Source organism: Molossus molossus, unplaced genomic scaffold (assembly GCF_014108415.1).
Source record: "Molossus molossus isolate mMolMol1 unplaced genomic scaffold, mMolMol1.p scaffold_m16_p_1, whole genome shotgun sequence".
NCBI classification, from domain to species: Eukaryota; Metazoa; Chordata; class Mammalia; order Chiroptera; family Molossidae; genus Molossus; species Molossus molossus.
In genome coordinates, this window is record NW_023425344.1 from 58869141 (window position 1) to 58884215 (window position 15075).

The window sequence follows — 15075 nt, forward strand, 5'->3', positions numbered from 1 at the left end:
ACCTCTTATATTATGACAAGTGGCTGACAGCAGTATGCTACCTAACAGATATTGGGGAAAAAAATATTAATACAGTAATCTCCCCACCCCCATATCCATGGTTCTACTTTCTGCAGTTTCAGTTACCTCAGGTCAAACAAGACCTGAAAATATTAAATGAAAAATTACAGAAATAAATAATTCATAAGTTTTAAGTTGTGCGCTGTTCTGAGCAGGTAATGAATTCTTGCACCAATCTGCTCCATCCCACCGGGGATGAGGATCATCCCTTTGTTCAGCATCCCTATGTGTTTATCTTCCCCACCCGTTAGTCACTTAGTAGCTCTCAGTCATCAGACAGTCTGTTGTGGTATCACAGAGCTGTGTCCAAGTAACCATTATTTTACTTAATAATAGCCCAAAAGAATAAGGATAGTGATTCTGGCAATTGGTATATGCCAAAGAGACTTAAAGTGCTTTCTTTAAGTGAAAAGGTATGTACGTATAGGAAAAATCATAGTATATATGGGGTTCAATAATATCCATGATTTCAGGCAATTACTGGGAGTCTGGGAACATATCCCCTGGGGATAAGGGGGAACCACTGCATGTCCCTTCAAAATAAAGGCAACACTTCAATAGTAAGTGAGAATGTAACCTGTTCTATAGAGAGAGCATCTTGAAAACTGATGTTTAGAAATGTTTTTGTTATTAAGTGATATTTTTAGTCCCCAAATTAAAAAACATATATAAGATTTAAAAATATGTGCATGCTAAAAACTGAAAAATAAATTTTTCACTGGAGTGAGCAATTTCTTAAATTAATATAACAACTTATTAGTTTGCAAGGAAAAGTAATTGACATTAAGGAAGGTGAAAAGGTATTAGTTAAATTTTAAGAAAAATAATTTTACTTAATTGGGGGGTTAGAATTTTAAAAATGAGTGTCATGATTTATTAATCACAGCTAAAAATGTCCTTCCAATTTGCTCTCTGTCTTCCCATAAGTATCTTTTAAACTATGGGTTGTTATTATTACCAAGAAGTAAACTGCTCTTAGAAGAACAAGATTCTTAAAGTACTGTATTGTAAGCATTAAGCCAAATTTGTAAAGCATATTTAGTCCCATTGATCACATGGCTCTCAGTTCTATACTCACTTTAGTCCAAATAAAATTATAGTACAAGAGGGCTTTTAAACTAATAATAAGAAACAAAGTTAAAATTTTATTCTTCCCTCATCTCTTTTAATTTTATATTTATTTAATTTTTATTATTATTATTTTTTGTTGTTACAGATGTTTCTCCTTTTTTACCCCATTGACACCCTCCTCCCCTTTCCCCAACCCCCGGCCCGGTCCCTGGCTTTGTTGTTGTCCAGGTCCATTGGTTATGCATATATGCATATAAGTTCTGTGGTTTATCTCTTCCCACACTCCCACCCCCTCTTCTGAGAGATGTCAGTCTGTGCCCTACTTCCATGTTTCTGGGTCTACCATATTCCTCAGACTATTATGTTCATTATATTCTGTATATAAGTGAGATCATGTAGTATTTGTCTTTTTATGCTTGGCTTGTTTCACTTAGGATAATATTTTCCAGATCCCTCCATGTCATCTCAAAGGATAAGAGATCTTTCTTTCTTATGGCTGCATAGTACTCCATTGTGTATATGTACCACTGCTTTTTTATCTATTAGTCTACTGATGGACACTTGGGCTGTTTTCAGATCTTAGCTATTGTAAATAGTGCTGCTATGAACATGGGGGTACATATAATCTTCCTGATTGGTGTTTCAGGCTTCTTAGGGTATATTCCTAGAAACAGGATCACAGGGTCAAATGGCATTTTTAAATTTTATTTTGTTACAGATATTTCTCCTTTTTTACCCCATTGACATCCTCCTCCACATCCCACCTGCCCCATCCCCAGCTTTGTTGTCCATGTCCATTGGTTATGCATACATGCATATAAGTTCTGTGGTTTATCTTTTCCCACACTGCACCTCCCCATCTTCAGTGGGTTGTCAGTCTGTACCCTACTTCCATGTTTCTAGGTCTACCCTATTCCTCAGACTGTTACATTCATTTTATTCCATATATAAGTGAGATCATGTGGTATTTGTCTTTTTCTGCTTGGCTTGTTTCACTTGGAATAATACTTTCCAGGTCCTTCTATGTTGTCTCAAAGGATAAGAGATCTTTCTTTCTTACAGCTGCGTAGTACTCCATTGTGTATATGTACCACTGCTTTTTTATCTATTAGTCTACTGATGGACACTTGGGCTGTTTCTAGATCTTAGCTATTGTAAATAGTGCTGCTACGAACATGGGAGTACATATATTCTTTCTGATTGGTGTTTCAGGCTTCTTAGGGTATATTCCTAGAAGTGGGATCACCAGGTCAAATGGAAGTTCAATTTTCAATTTTTTTAGGTAACACCATATTGTTTTCCATAGTGGCTGCATCAGTCTGCATTCCCACCAGCAGTGTAGTAGAGTCCCCTTTTCTCCACACCCTTGCCAACACTTGTTTGATGATTTGTGGATGGTGGCCATTCTGGCAGGTGTGAGGTGATACCTCATTGTTGTTTTAATTTGCATCTCTCTGATGATTAGTGATGTTGAGCACTTCTTCACATGTCTCTTAGCCATTTGTATGTCCTGTTTTGAGAGGCCTATTTAGATCCTCTGCCCATTTTTAAATAGGGTTCTTTGTCTTCCTTTTGTTGAGTTGTATTAGTACTCTGTATATTTTGGAAATTAACCCCTTGTCTGATGTATCATTGGCAATGATGTTCTCCCATACAGTGGGTGGCCTTTCTATTTTGATGGTTGTTTCTTTTGCTGTGCAGAAGCTTTTTAGTTTGATGTAGTCCCATATGTTCAGTTTTGCCTTTGTTTCTGTTGCCTTAGGGGATGTATCAGTGAAAATTCTGCTGCGTATCATGTCCGAAATTTTGTTGCCTACATTTTCTTCTAGAATTTTTATGGATTCATGAGTCACGTTTAAGTCTTTTATCCATTTTGAGTTTATTTTTGTGTATGATGTAAGTTGATGGTTTAGTTTCATTTTTTTGCATGTAGCTGTCCAATTTTCTGAACACCATTTATTAAAGAGACTGTCTTTACTCCACTGTATGCTCTTGCCACCTCTGTCAAATATTAATTGAGCATATTGTCTTGGGTCCATTTCTGGGTTCTCTATTCTGTTTCACTGATCCATCTGCCTGTTCTTGTGCCAGTACCAGGCTGTTTTGATCACAGTCGCTTTGTAGTATAACCTCGTATCTGGTATTGTGATCCCACCTACTTTGTCCTTCTTTTTCAAAATTGCTGTGGCTATTCGGGGTCTTGTTTGGTTCCATATGAACATTTGAAGTAATTGTTCTAGTTCTGTGAAATATGTTGTTGGTATTTTGATAGGGATTGCATTGAATCTATAGATTGTTTTGGGTAATATGGACATTTTAATGATGTTAATTCTTCCAATCCATGAACAAGGTATGTGCTTCCACTTTTTAATATCTTCCTCTATTTCTTTTTTCACTGTACTGTAGTTTTCTGCAAATAGGTCCTTTACTTCTTTGGTTAAGTTTATTACTCGGTACCTTAATTTTTTGCTGCAATAGTAAAAGACATTGTTGTTTTAGTTTCTCTTTCTGTGAGTTCATCATTGGTGTATAAGAATGCCGTCGATTTCTTGACGTTGTGTATCCTGCTACTTTGCCAAATTCATTTATTAAGTCCAGTAGACTTTTGATGGAGTCTTTAGGGTTTTCCATGTATAATATTATGTCATCTGCAAGTAATCACAGTTTCACTTCCTCCTTTGCAATTTGATCCCTTTTATTTTTCTTCATGTCTGATTGCTGTGGCTAAGACTTCCAGTACAATGTTAAATAAGAGTGGTGAAAGTGGACATCCCTGTCTTTTTCCTGTTCTTAAGGAAAATGTTTTTAGTTTCTGCCCATTGAGTATGATGTTGGCTGTAGGTCTTTCATATATGGCCTTTATGATGTCAAGATATGATCCCTCTATTCTCACATTGCTGAGCATTTTTATCAGAAATTGATGCTTGATTTTGTCGAATTCTTTTTCAGCGTCTATTGATATGATCATGTGGTTTTTATTCTTCACTTTGTTTATGTGGTTTATCACATTTATTGTTTTGCGAATATTGTACCCGCCTTGCATCCCTGGGATGAATCCCGCTTGGTCATGGTGAGTAATTTTTTTGATGTATTGCTGGATCTGATTTGCTAGTATTTTGTTCAGGATTTGGTGTCTATGTTCATCAGGGATATTGGCCTGTAGTTTTCTTTCTTTGTAGTGTCTTTTTCTGGTTTTGGAAATAGAATAATGCTGGCCTCATAAAACGAGTTTTGAAGTCTTCCTTCTTCTTGTAATTTTTGAAATAGTTTGAGGAGAATGGGTGTTAGTTCTTTTTTGAATGTTTGGTAAAACTCCCCCGTGAAGCCATCTGGACCTGGGCTTTTGTTTGCTGGGAGAGTCTTGATTACCTTCTTCATTTTCCATAGTTGTTATTGGTCTGTTCAAGTTTTCTATCTCTTCCTGGTCCAGTTTTGGGAGACTGTGTTTCTAGAATTTTGTCCATTTTGCTTAGATTGTCTAATTTGTTGCCATATAATTGTTCATAATAGCTGTTAATGATCCTTTGTATTACTGTGGTGTCAGTTGTTACTTATCCTCTTTCATTTCTGATTTTATGCGTTTGGGTTCTCTCTCTTTGTTTCTTGGTGAGTCTAGCTGAGGGTCCATCAATCTTGTTTATCTGTTTGAAACACCAGCTCTTTGTTTCATTGATTCTTTGAATTGTGTTTTTGGTCTCTGTGTCATTTATTTCTGCTCTGATCTTTACTATTTCCTTCCTTCTACTTGCTGTGGGGTTTTCTTTTTGTTTGCTTTCTAATTCTTTAAGTTGTGAGGTTAGACAGTCAATTAGAAATTTTTCTTGTTTATTGAGGTAGGCCTCTAGTGCTATCAACTTCTCTCTCAGCACTGCTTTTGCTGCATCCCATAGATTTTGTGTTGTTGTGTGTTCATTTTTATTGGTTTTCAGGAAGTTTTAATTTCTTCCTTGATCTTGATCTCCATAGTAACCCATTCATTGTTTAATAACATGCTATTTAGCCTCCATGTGTTCAAATGTCTTTGCATGTTTTTGTTGCAATTGATTTCTAAAGTCATGCCATTGTGATCTGAGAAGATGCTTGATATGATTTCAATCTTCTTGAACTTTAGAGATTTAGTTTGTGTCCTATCATGTGTTCTATCTTTGAGAATGTCCCATGTGCACTTGAGAAGAATGTGAATTCTGTAGTTTTGGGGTATAATTCTCTGTAGATATCTATTAAATCCATTTGCTCTAGTGCTTCATTTAGAGTCCGTGTTTCCTTGCTAATTTTTTGTCTAGAGGATCTATCCAGTGATGTCAACGGGGTGTTGAAGTCCCCTGCTATGATTGTATTGCTGTTGATTTCTCCTTTGAAATCCTCCAGAAGATTTTTAATATATGTTGGTGCTCCTATATTGGGTGCATATATGTTTTTCAAGGTTATATCTTCCTGTTGGATAGATTCTTCAACATTATGTAGTGGCCTTCTTTGTCTCTAGTTATGGTCTTCATTTTGAAATCTATTTTATCAGATATGAGTATTGGTACCCCAGCTTTTATTTGCTTTCTGTTTGCTTAGAAAATGTTTTTCCATTCCTTTACTTTCAACCTATGTGAGTCTTTTGTTGTGAGGTGGGTCTCTTGCAAACAACATATAGATGAGTCATGCTTTCTTATCCAATCAGCTACTCTGTGTCTTTTTATCGGAACATTCAGTCCATTTACGTTTAAGATGATTACTGATATGTACTTATTTATTGCCATTTTTGTTCAGTGTGGTTATATTTTTCTTCCTATATCTTCTACTAATTACGGCAGTCCTTTTAACATTACTTGCAATGCTGGTTTGGTGCTAATGTATTGCCTTACCCTTTTTTGTCTGGGAAGCTCTTTATTTGAGTTTCTATTTTGAATGACAACCTTGCTGGGTAGAGTAATCTTGGAATCAGATCCTTGTTTTTCATGACCTCGTTTACTTCATGCCATTCCCTTCTGGCCTGTAGTGTTTCTTGTGAGAAGTCAGCTGAGAGCCTAATGGGGTTTCCTTTGTAGGTAATCTGTTGCTTATCTCTTTCTGCCATTAGGATTCTCTCTTTGTCTTTAATTTTTAGCATTTTAATTACTATGTGTCTTGCTGTGGGCCTGTTTGTGTTCTTCTTACTTGGGGCTCTCTGAGCTTCTTGAACTTGAATGCCTTCTTCCTTCACCAAATTAGGAAAATTTTCTGTCACTGTTTCTTTGAATATATTCTCTAACCCTTGCTCATTTTCTCCTTCTTTTGGGACTCCTATGATGCGAATGTTGTTATGTTGCCAGTTGTCCCACAGTTCTCTTAAGCTGTCTTCTTGTTTTTTAATCGTTTTTTTCTTTTGGTTTTCTGATTGGTTGATTTTTTTCTACCCTTCTTCTAATTCACTGATCAGGTCCTCATCTTCCTCTACTCTGCTCTTTAGACCTTCCAATGTGTTCTTTATTTCTGATATGTCACTCTTGATCTCTTCTTGTTTTTCATTTCTAATTGGTTTATTTTCAGCGTCTCTATATCCTTACTCATGCTGTTGAGCTTCCCGAAGATCATGGCTCTGAATTCTAGCTGTGTTAACTTGCCTAACTGCTCCACATTGATATTATCTTCGGTGGAGGTTTCTTGTTCTTTCATTTGGCTTTTGTTTCTGTTTTCACCATTTTGGCTATCACAATGGGTTCTGGAGTCTGCCAAGTTTTCTCTGTGGGTATTGGAGTTCTGCTCTTTGTGGCTCCCTCTCCTGGGTTTAGATGAGCGAGGGCCGACCCACGTTAAACACCACTGTCATGTCTTACTTTCCGGTTAGAGTTGCTAGCCCAGGAATGGTATTTTTATCCTCTAGCTTTTTGCCTGGAGGCTAGCAGTCCAGGTTATTTGAAGAGTTTTGGGTTGTCAGTCGATTGAAATACTCCCTCAGGTGCTCAGCATGAGGTGATTTCCCAAGGGTGGGGCAGATGCTGGTTGTTAGTAAACCTAAATTGCATTTCAGTGGCCCACAGGGTGTTGTTGAGTGTCTGAGGGAGGGGCTGCTGCCTCTTCCCAGAGCCCTGGGAATGAGCAATATGGCCACTGTCCTGCGTGGCTGCAACTCAGCAAAAGCTCTGAGTACCCTCTAAATCCTGAGGGTCCCCACACAGTTCCAGTCCAGTCTGCCCTCCCTCTGCTGGAGCCCAAGGTGAGTGGCTGCTGCTATTTTAGCCTCTGTCCAGGCTCTGCGCTGTGGAGCCGCTTGGGAGTTTAACCGGAGGGCACTGCTCCCAGCTAAGGCCGCTGCCAAGCTGCCAACCGTGGGCTCCCATCCCCGTCTCGTGCCTTCGCATGCCTTCGCAATCCTACCAGGATCGAGTCAGTGTCCCTGGTTATATGGTCCTCGAAAGCTGCTTTTCTGTTGCCTTTTTCCATTGATTTGTCTCTGTTTTAGTTGTAACTCCAGTTTGGTCTGGGAGACGGTCTGTGTAGCTTCCATTCACTCCACCGCCATTTTAGAATCTTTAATTTTTATTTTTGAGTATGTAATAAATAAATATGTATTTGGAGTCTGTTATCAAAATATTGATAAGGGTGCATCGTTAGAAAAGTAAAGAAGACATTTCAATAAGGAGAGCAGGAGAGTACACAAATACTTGCAGCATGAAAAGCAAATGCTACACACTATGAAATGTTCTGCCTGTCACACCAAAGCCATCATTACTTGTAATAGAAGATAGTGAAACTTGGCGGTACAGACTGCCGGTCTTCTCAAGAAGATACTTATTTCTTAAAATGTTTTTACATATTTTTTCTACTAATTAAAATATGACTACTAGGGTTGATTTCCCATTTTAACCAAGACACAAAATGCTCAGCACAATATTGCTAGTAGAAGAACATAGGGAGATTTTGTTAGCTTTCTAATATTCTGCCCCTCCATGGTATTTAGGTGTATATCAGATTAAACCTATTTCAACACAGAAGCATTCACAAAAATTTTATAGTTCCAAAATAACAAAAACCCCAACCTTATTCTTCTGTTTCCAGCTTTATCTCGTTCAATTTTTCCTACTCACGTGACAGTATGTGGGAAGAGGGGAAACTCTGTTTTGAGTAGGTATTTTAAATAGGCCATCACTGAATGTTAATGCCATTCTAGGGCATGCATCAGAAATCCCGAACATGTGCTCTTCATCTTTTACAACTCTGTTTTTGTTTCTGGGAGAAATATGTTTGAGTTCCAGACATGTTTGTGTAGCAGAGATATTCCACTGCAAATAGCTGAGAATGAAAGGAACAAAGGCAAATCAATTATAGCTGTCTGGTCATTTGGAACCGCCCACTACTATCAGTTAATGGAAGAGGCTAGAAACTTTTCCTTCCTCAGACCTTCTCATAATTAATATAGTTATTAATATTATATCTTACAGGCAGAAATCAATAAATCACTGACAAGAAAGGCATTGCTTATGATACATGTGAAATTTAGTTTTCTTTAGCTCAAAAACATCCAAACCAACATCCTCAGACCTTGTGCATATACTTCTACATAAATGCAGAGAGAACTATGTTCTCAGCTCTAGTCAGAAAAGACATTTAAAAAAAGACACCAGAAGACTCAGTCCTTTTTAACACCATTTGCAGCCTCCACAAAAGATGCTGCTTGTAGGATATATAAGGAGGCATTATCTTTTACAGAGCTGCGCATCCCCTATGCACCATCTCCTCTTGTGAATGTGAAACATCTGTGTTTATTTTGCATGACAAAGTTGATTCTTGGCGTTGCCAAAATGAGCTTTGATGTGGGAATCTGGGTTTGTGGATTTTCCATAGGGTGGTGATAAAGCTCAAGTGGCAGGACATTGTTTTTGTATATAATGCATATTACATGAAGTCATCCATATTTAATGACAAGTGTGCTATATTTTTAATCTTTATAGCTTTAATGTGTGTAAGAGGTTTTAATAATTGGTGCTGGGATGATGGTAACTTCCCAGAAATGCTCAGCACAACTGCTGTGGTTCTCAGCCCACAGTTTGCACAGGTTGTAAATTATGGAACTTGATTAGCAATAGACTTGGCAATATCTCTTGTCTTTTTAAGATGCCAATCTGCAGCATGGTGGGTACAAAATATTTCCATTCACACTTTTAATAGTCACCTAAATATCCTACATAAACACACACACACACACAGACACACACACACACACAAGAAAAAATGATGAGCTATTCAGGGAAAGGAAATCATTCTATACAATTTCTTAAATTTCTAATCTTATTGGCAGACATATTTAGAAATCTAAACATGAAAAAACTAAGCAAGTTAACTTTAGTGATTATTTATTTAAGATTCTAATATTTCTGCTTATAAAAGCACAGTTTTAAATATTCTAAATTTCTTTAAAAAAGATTTTGTGAGAAAATCATATATTCATAATCACCAATGAATTGCACTTAGACATTTCAGTAATCTAACAATTTTAATAACTTTCATTTTTAACAGTAATAATTTTTTCTTGCTTGAACTTTTTATGTACTCCTTTTGTCTACATTGTCTTCTTCCCAGTCCAGCAATCAGTTTACTAATACTGAAAGACAAGATCAATCAACCAATGAAGATTTACTGAATCTTTCCTTCAAGGTGATAAAGAATATCATTGGAAATCCCAGACCCTGTCCATACACCACACAGCAATGCAACTATCACCCATCCTTACCTCTGTTATATTCATCATAGCAGAAGACTATGAATTTAATCTCTGCTGAACCAAAGGGACCCTGGATATAGAACCACCCAGCTCATGTGTAGACTGTGTAAAAGTTTACACATGAAAAGTGAGACTTACTCTACCTCTACAGCCCAATGTCTCAATGAACATAAAACTGCCAAAACAATCGTGAGAAAGAAATACAAACATGGAGACCTCATACATTCTGTTTATAGAACATATTATAAAACTATAGAAATCAAAACAGTATGGTACTGACATAAAGACTAACATATAGAGCAATAGAATAGAATAGAAAGCCCTGAAATAAATCCTTGTGTATGGCCAAGTGACTTTTGACAAAGGTACCAAGGCTGCAGAATGGGTAAAGGATAGTCTTTTCAAGAAATAGTGCTGGGAAAACTGAATACACCCATGCAAAAAAAATGAAGTTGGACCCTTACCTCACACTATATACAAAAATTAACTCAAAATGGATTAAAGTCCTAGCTGTGCTATCTCAAACTATGAAACTCTTAGAAGAAAACTTAGAACAAACTCTTCATGACATTTAATTTGATAATGGTTTCTTAGATATAATATAAAAAGCACTGTTAACAAAAGAAAAAATAGATAAATAAAACTATGACACACTTAAAACTTCTGTGTGGCAAAGGAAACAATTGACTGAGTGAAATGTAACTGATGGAATGAGAGAAAATATTTTCAAGCCATATATCCGATAAGGAATTAGGATCCAGAATATATAAAAGAACTCCTACAACTCAACAGCAAACACAAATAGCTCAATTTCAAAATGGGCAAAGGACTTGAATAGACATTTCTCCCAAAAAGATTTCCAGACCAACAACCATATAAAAAGATGCTCAACATCACTAATCATAAGAGAAATGCAATTACAAATCACAATGAAATATCATCTCGTTGATGATATCTCTTACGATACATACTATAAAAAAACAAAACATAAGTATAATTGAGAATATGGAGACATTGAAACCATTGTGCACTGTTAATGGGATTGTGAAATAGTGCAGCTTCTATGGAAAACATTACTAATTAAGTAATTATAACTGAGAAATTGAACTTGATCAACATGAATAACTTCTTTTTAAAAGACATAATTTAGAAAAGAACAAGGCAAATCATACCTTGGAAGAAAATATTTTCAATAAATATGTTTGGCAATGTGTGTGTGTGAATATAAAATATATATATGTGTGTGTGTTCTTACAATTCAAAAATAAGAAGAAAAAACTCAGTGGCAAAAGGACTTGAACAGGTATTTCAAAACAGAAAATATATGAATGACTACTAAGTACATGAAGACTTGTTCAAAATCATTACTCTTCAGGAAAATGTAAATTAAAACCATAATGAGATATGACTACCCATTCAAGATAATGGCTAAAATTAAAAATACTGAAAAAATAAGTGCTAGTGAGAGAATGTAGACCTACAACTCTCATATATATATTTTTTTAAAATCCTCACCTGAATACATTTTTCCATTTTGTTTAGATAGAGTGGGAGGGAGAGAGAGAGAGAGAGAAACATCAAGGTGAGAGACACATCGAGTGGCGGCCTCTCACACGACTCTAACCAGGGCCGGGGACAAATTGCAGCTGAGGCACGTGCCCTTAGTGGGAACTGAACCCGGGTCTCTCTGGACCACAGGCTGACTCTCTAACCACTGAGCCAAGTCGGCCAGGGCTCTCATACATTCTTATGAGAGTATAAATAACACAATGTTGAAAAATGTTTAGGCAGTTTCTTATCAAGTTAAATATACACCTATCTCATTTCAGTATAAAGATAAATAACAGCATATCTTCACACAAAGACATGCACAAATATTCATAGCAGATTTAGTCCTAATAGCCAAACACTTGACAAAACTCAAATATCCATCGAAGGAAAATAGATTTTAAAATTCTGACATCTCCATACAATAACTAGCTCTTTAAACCCTGTCAACTAATAAAGGTGATAGGAGGCACCTTGTTTTCTTTCTCACATTCATGATATTTAGGTAAATTAATAACAGCATGAAAAATACAATGTATAAACAATCTTTGTACTATCATCACAGTTTTGAGCAACTTGATCATCAATTCACACTCTAGGGTTATTGAGATAAGACAACAAACTGATTGGTTTTGTTTGTACCTTATACTCACAGATTATGTTTTCAAAGCAGAACAATTGAGAGGATGGAGGTGAACTAAGGGGACAGAATCATTAGAGATTAAGTCAGCCCTTACATAGCCTATAGACATTGCATGAAAAGGTAAAAATATAATTCACAGAAAAATTAAAAATATATTTAACTTAGTAATAAAGAACTTTTAATGAAAAAAATAATAAGAGGTTTTTTTTGTTTGTTTTTTGTTTTTGCATGAAACTGGGAAAGATAAACAATTACAATACTTAATGTTGGCAAGGGTACAATGAGATATGTTTATCACACAATACCATTGAATAATAATTGGTCATTCTTCTTGGAAATTACTGCAGAATGTGCACTGGGAATAATTTTACATCACACAGAGTAGATAGTAAACCAAAGTGTCAAGTCAGAAAATGTTATCTTTGTCATAGTCCCTCAGCATCTGCCTTGAAGACATTTCCTCTGTTGAGTCCCAACAAATTTGTTCACTTTCCTCATGATTTTACTAACTTTGTGTTCCATTCTGCCTCTCAACTTAAACAAAAAGCCCTGTGGAATTTTGGAGTTAGAGAAAAACTAATACCTTGGAGTAAACTTGCATCCCATAATATTAGTTTAAATAAATTTACTTTTAGTAGGCGTGCCATGCTGTAGAAGGTGCTCAATTTGGGAACAGTGGGAGTAGGGTTACTGTTTTGGAAGTAGGAACCCACACAGTTCTTCTATTCCTAGAGTTGAACCTAAGCATAGAGACACAATTTTTTTAGCCAAGCATTCTCTTCCTGTGAGTGTGTGTTAGTGTGTTCTAGTCAGTCAAAAGTCAAGTGTAAAATAAAATGAGTCTCTGCCACCTTCTGTGTTCCTTTTTAAACTATTGACTTCAACCTCAAATTCATAGACTCTACGAGAAGCATTTTCCTCAGGCAAGGTTTCCCAGACGAAGTTTCATAGAACAACAATCACCAACTGTTACTAGGCCTTCTGTGGCGAAAAGAATTGAATTAAGTTTGGAAAAAGATAAACTCAATGCAAAGTTAAAAATAATAAATAAAATAAAGAGTCTTTATGATATTTCACAAGATACAATTGAAACTTTATATACAAATATATAAGGTGAACTTTCAGAAATATAAACTAAACTTTTTATGAAGAAGGTTGTATCCTGGAACTTTTTTTTTTTTTTAACAAAAATATATTCTGTTTAAGGCGGCTTAGGTGGCATTTCTTCCCAGATGTCTTTGCGAGTGGACTTATCCAATGAAATAAGTGGATAGCATCTTGAATTTTCACAAGGGTGATTTAAGGACAACTGCTATAAACTGCTCCATCTCCTCACTTCATTTCATGAAGGAATAAATTAGTAAAATAATTTTATAGACCACCACTGAAATGTAGGTGACTCCTAACTGGATCTAGAATTAAAACGAAGTTCCCAACATTGTAGAACATCCCTGTTATTCCACTTGACAATTAAAATACTCATTTCAATTTTTTAATATGTCTTTCAGAGATTCCCTTTTCACAAGAAACTTGGAAAGGCCCCGGCGATGATTTATGAATGGATAGAGTTCCGTAAGAAAATGTGTTAAGACAACACTTTAAACATTTATTCCCAGGATACTTTTTAAGAAACAGAAACATTCTGATATTTGTCTGGGTTTCAACACAGGGGGCTTCTGACAACTGATAGAACATTAGGAACACAATCAAGCTTTGAAACTTTGAGTGGATTGCATGGTCCAATTATTTCCCTTGGCATTTCAAACTCACACACCATTGAACAAGCACAAATCCAAATGTTCAAAACAAACATGTGAGGGTGAATGAAGCAGATGATACAAGGGAAATACTTTACTCAGAGGTAAACCGAAGAGCTGCTTGTGAAGCCATGAGAATTACAGAGAATAGAAATTTGAGATGTCAAGTGTGCACGCAAGCCTAGAAACACAGAGGAAACAATGACATTGGAGTAACCACTACTAGAATTAAAAAACAGAACTATATCTTTTCCCAAAGTAACTAATCAAAGATAAATTAGTGAAACAAACTTACATACACACAAATAAAATAGAACAGCAGAAGTAAAATGAAAATAGCATTATAATGATTAATGTACATGTAATAAAATCATCAATAAAATGAAAGGGACTCCTGGATTTGGCTAAAATAAAATACAATAAAATCCTATTGTAACTAAAAATACCACAGACTTATCTGAAAGAAGTTGATTCAGAATAATTCATGGTAATGAACTAATTAATTATATAAAAGAAAATGTCAGAAAGAGAAAGCAAATGTTGCAATGTAAATAGCTGGAAAAGATGATTTCATGTAAGTGTGATGAAGTCCTTTTACAGTAATTGGAAGCATAAAGCTTAATGAAAATATCAGGAAACAGGATGCATGTTATTTAAACTGTATAAGATATAAGCAAAAATTAACAGAAGCACTCTGAAATCCCCTTTCCCCATGAGGTCAAAACAGACTATAACTGATGTAAATAATTATTAATGCTGAGGAAATAGTCTATAGCCTTCAGCATATTATCAAAGTGCCCTAAAACAAGATTAAAAAGTACTATTCTCAGAAGTCTTTTACTTTGTTTATAAAAATTTTGTAATGTCTTTATTGATCTTTTAGAGAAAGGAAGGGAGAGAGAGAAACATCAGTAATAGGCTGCCTCCTGCACACCCCCTACCGGGGATTGTATCGAACCAGGAGCTCGCAGTCCATGGGAGGATGCTCAATCCACTGAGCCACACCGGCCGATATTACTTTGTTTTATGAGAGAGTACTAGTTCAGCTTTTCCGCCATAAACAACGACACTACTATGGTATATATGAGGTGTCTATTTTCAGATATTCAGTAATAGACTGTACAAGGCTATGACCCCTGAGAGAAGGGAAACTCATAGGGTGAGCCCATATTTGCTGGGCTCTCAGCATGCGGGTAAATCCCCGCTCCCCCTGACCCCCTGCAGCCAGCTCATGGCTTAGGGCTATAGAGCCAGCTGTCTGACAAGCTAGGGAGGCAAACGTTACACTTTTGGACTGATGAGATGCT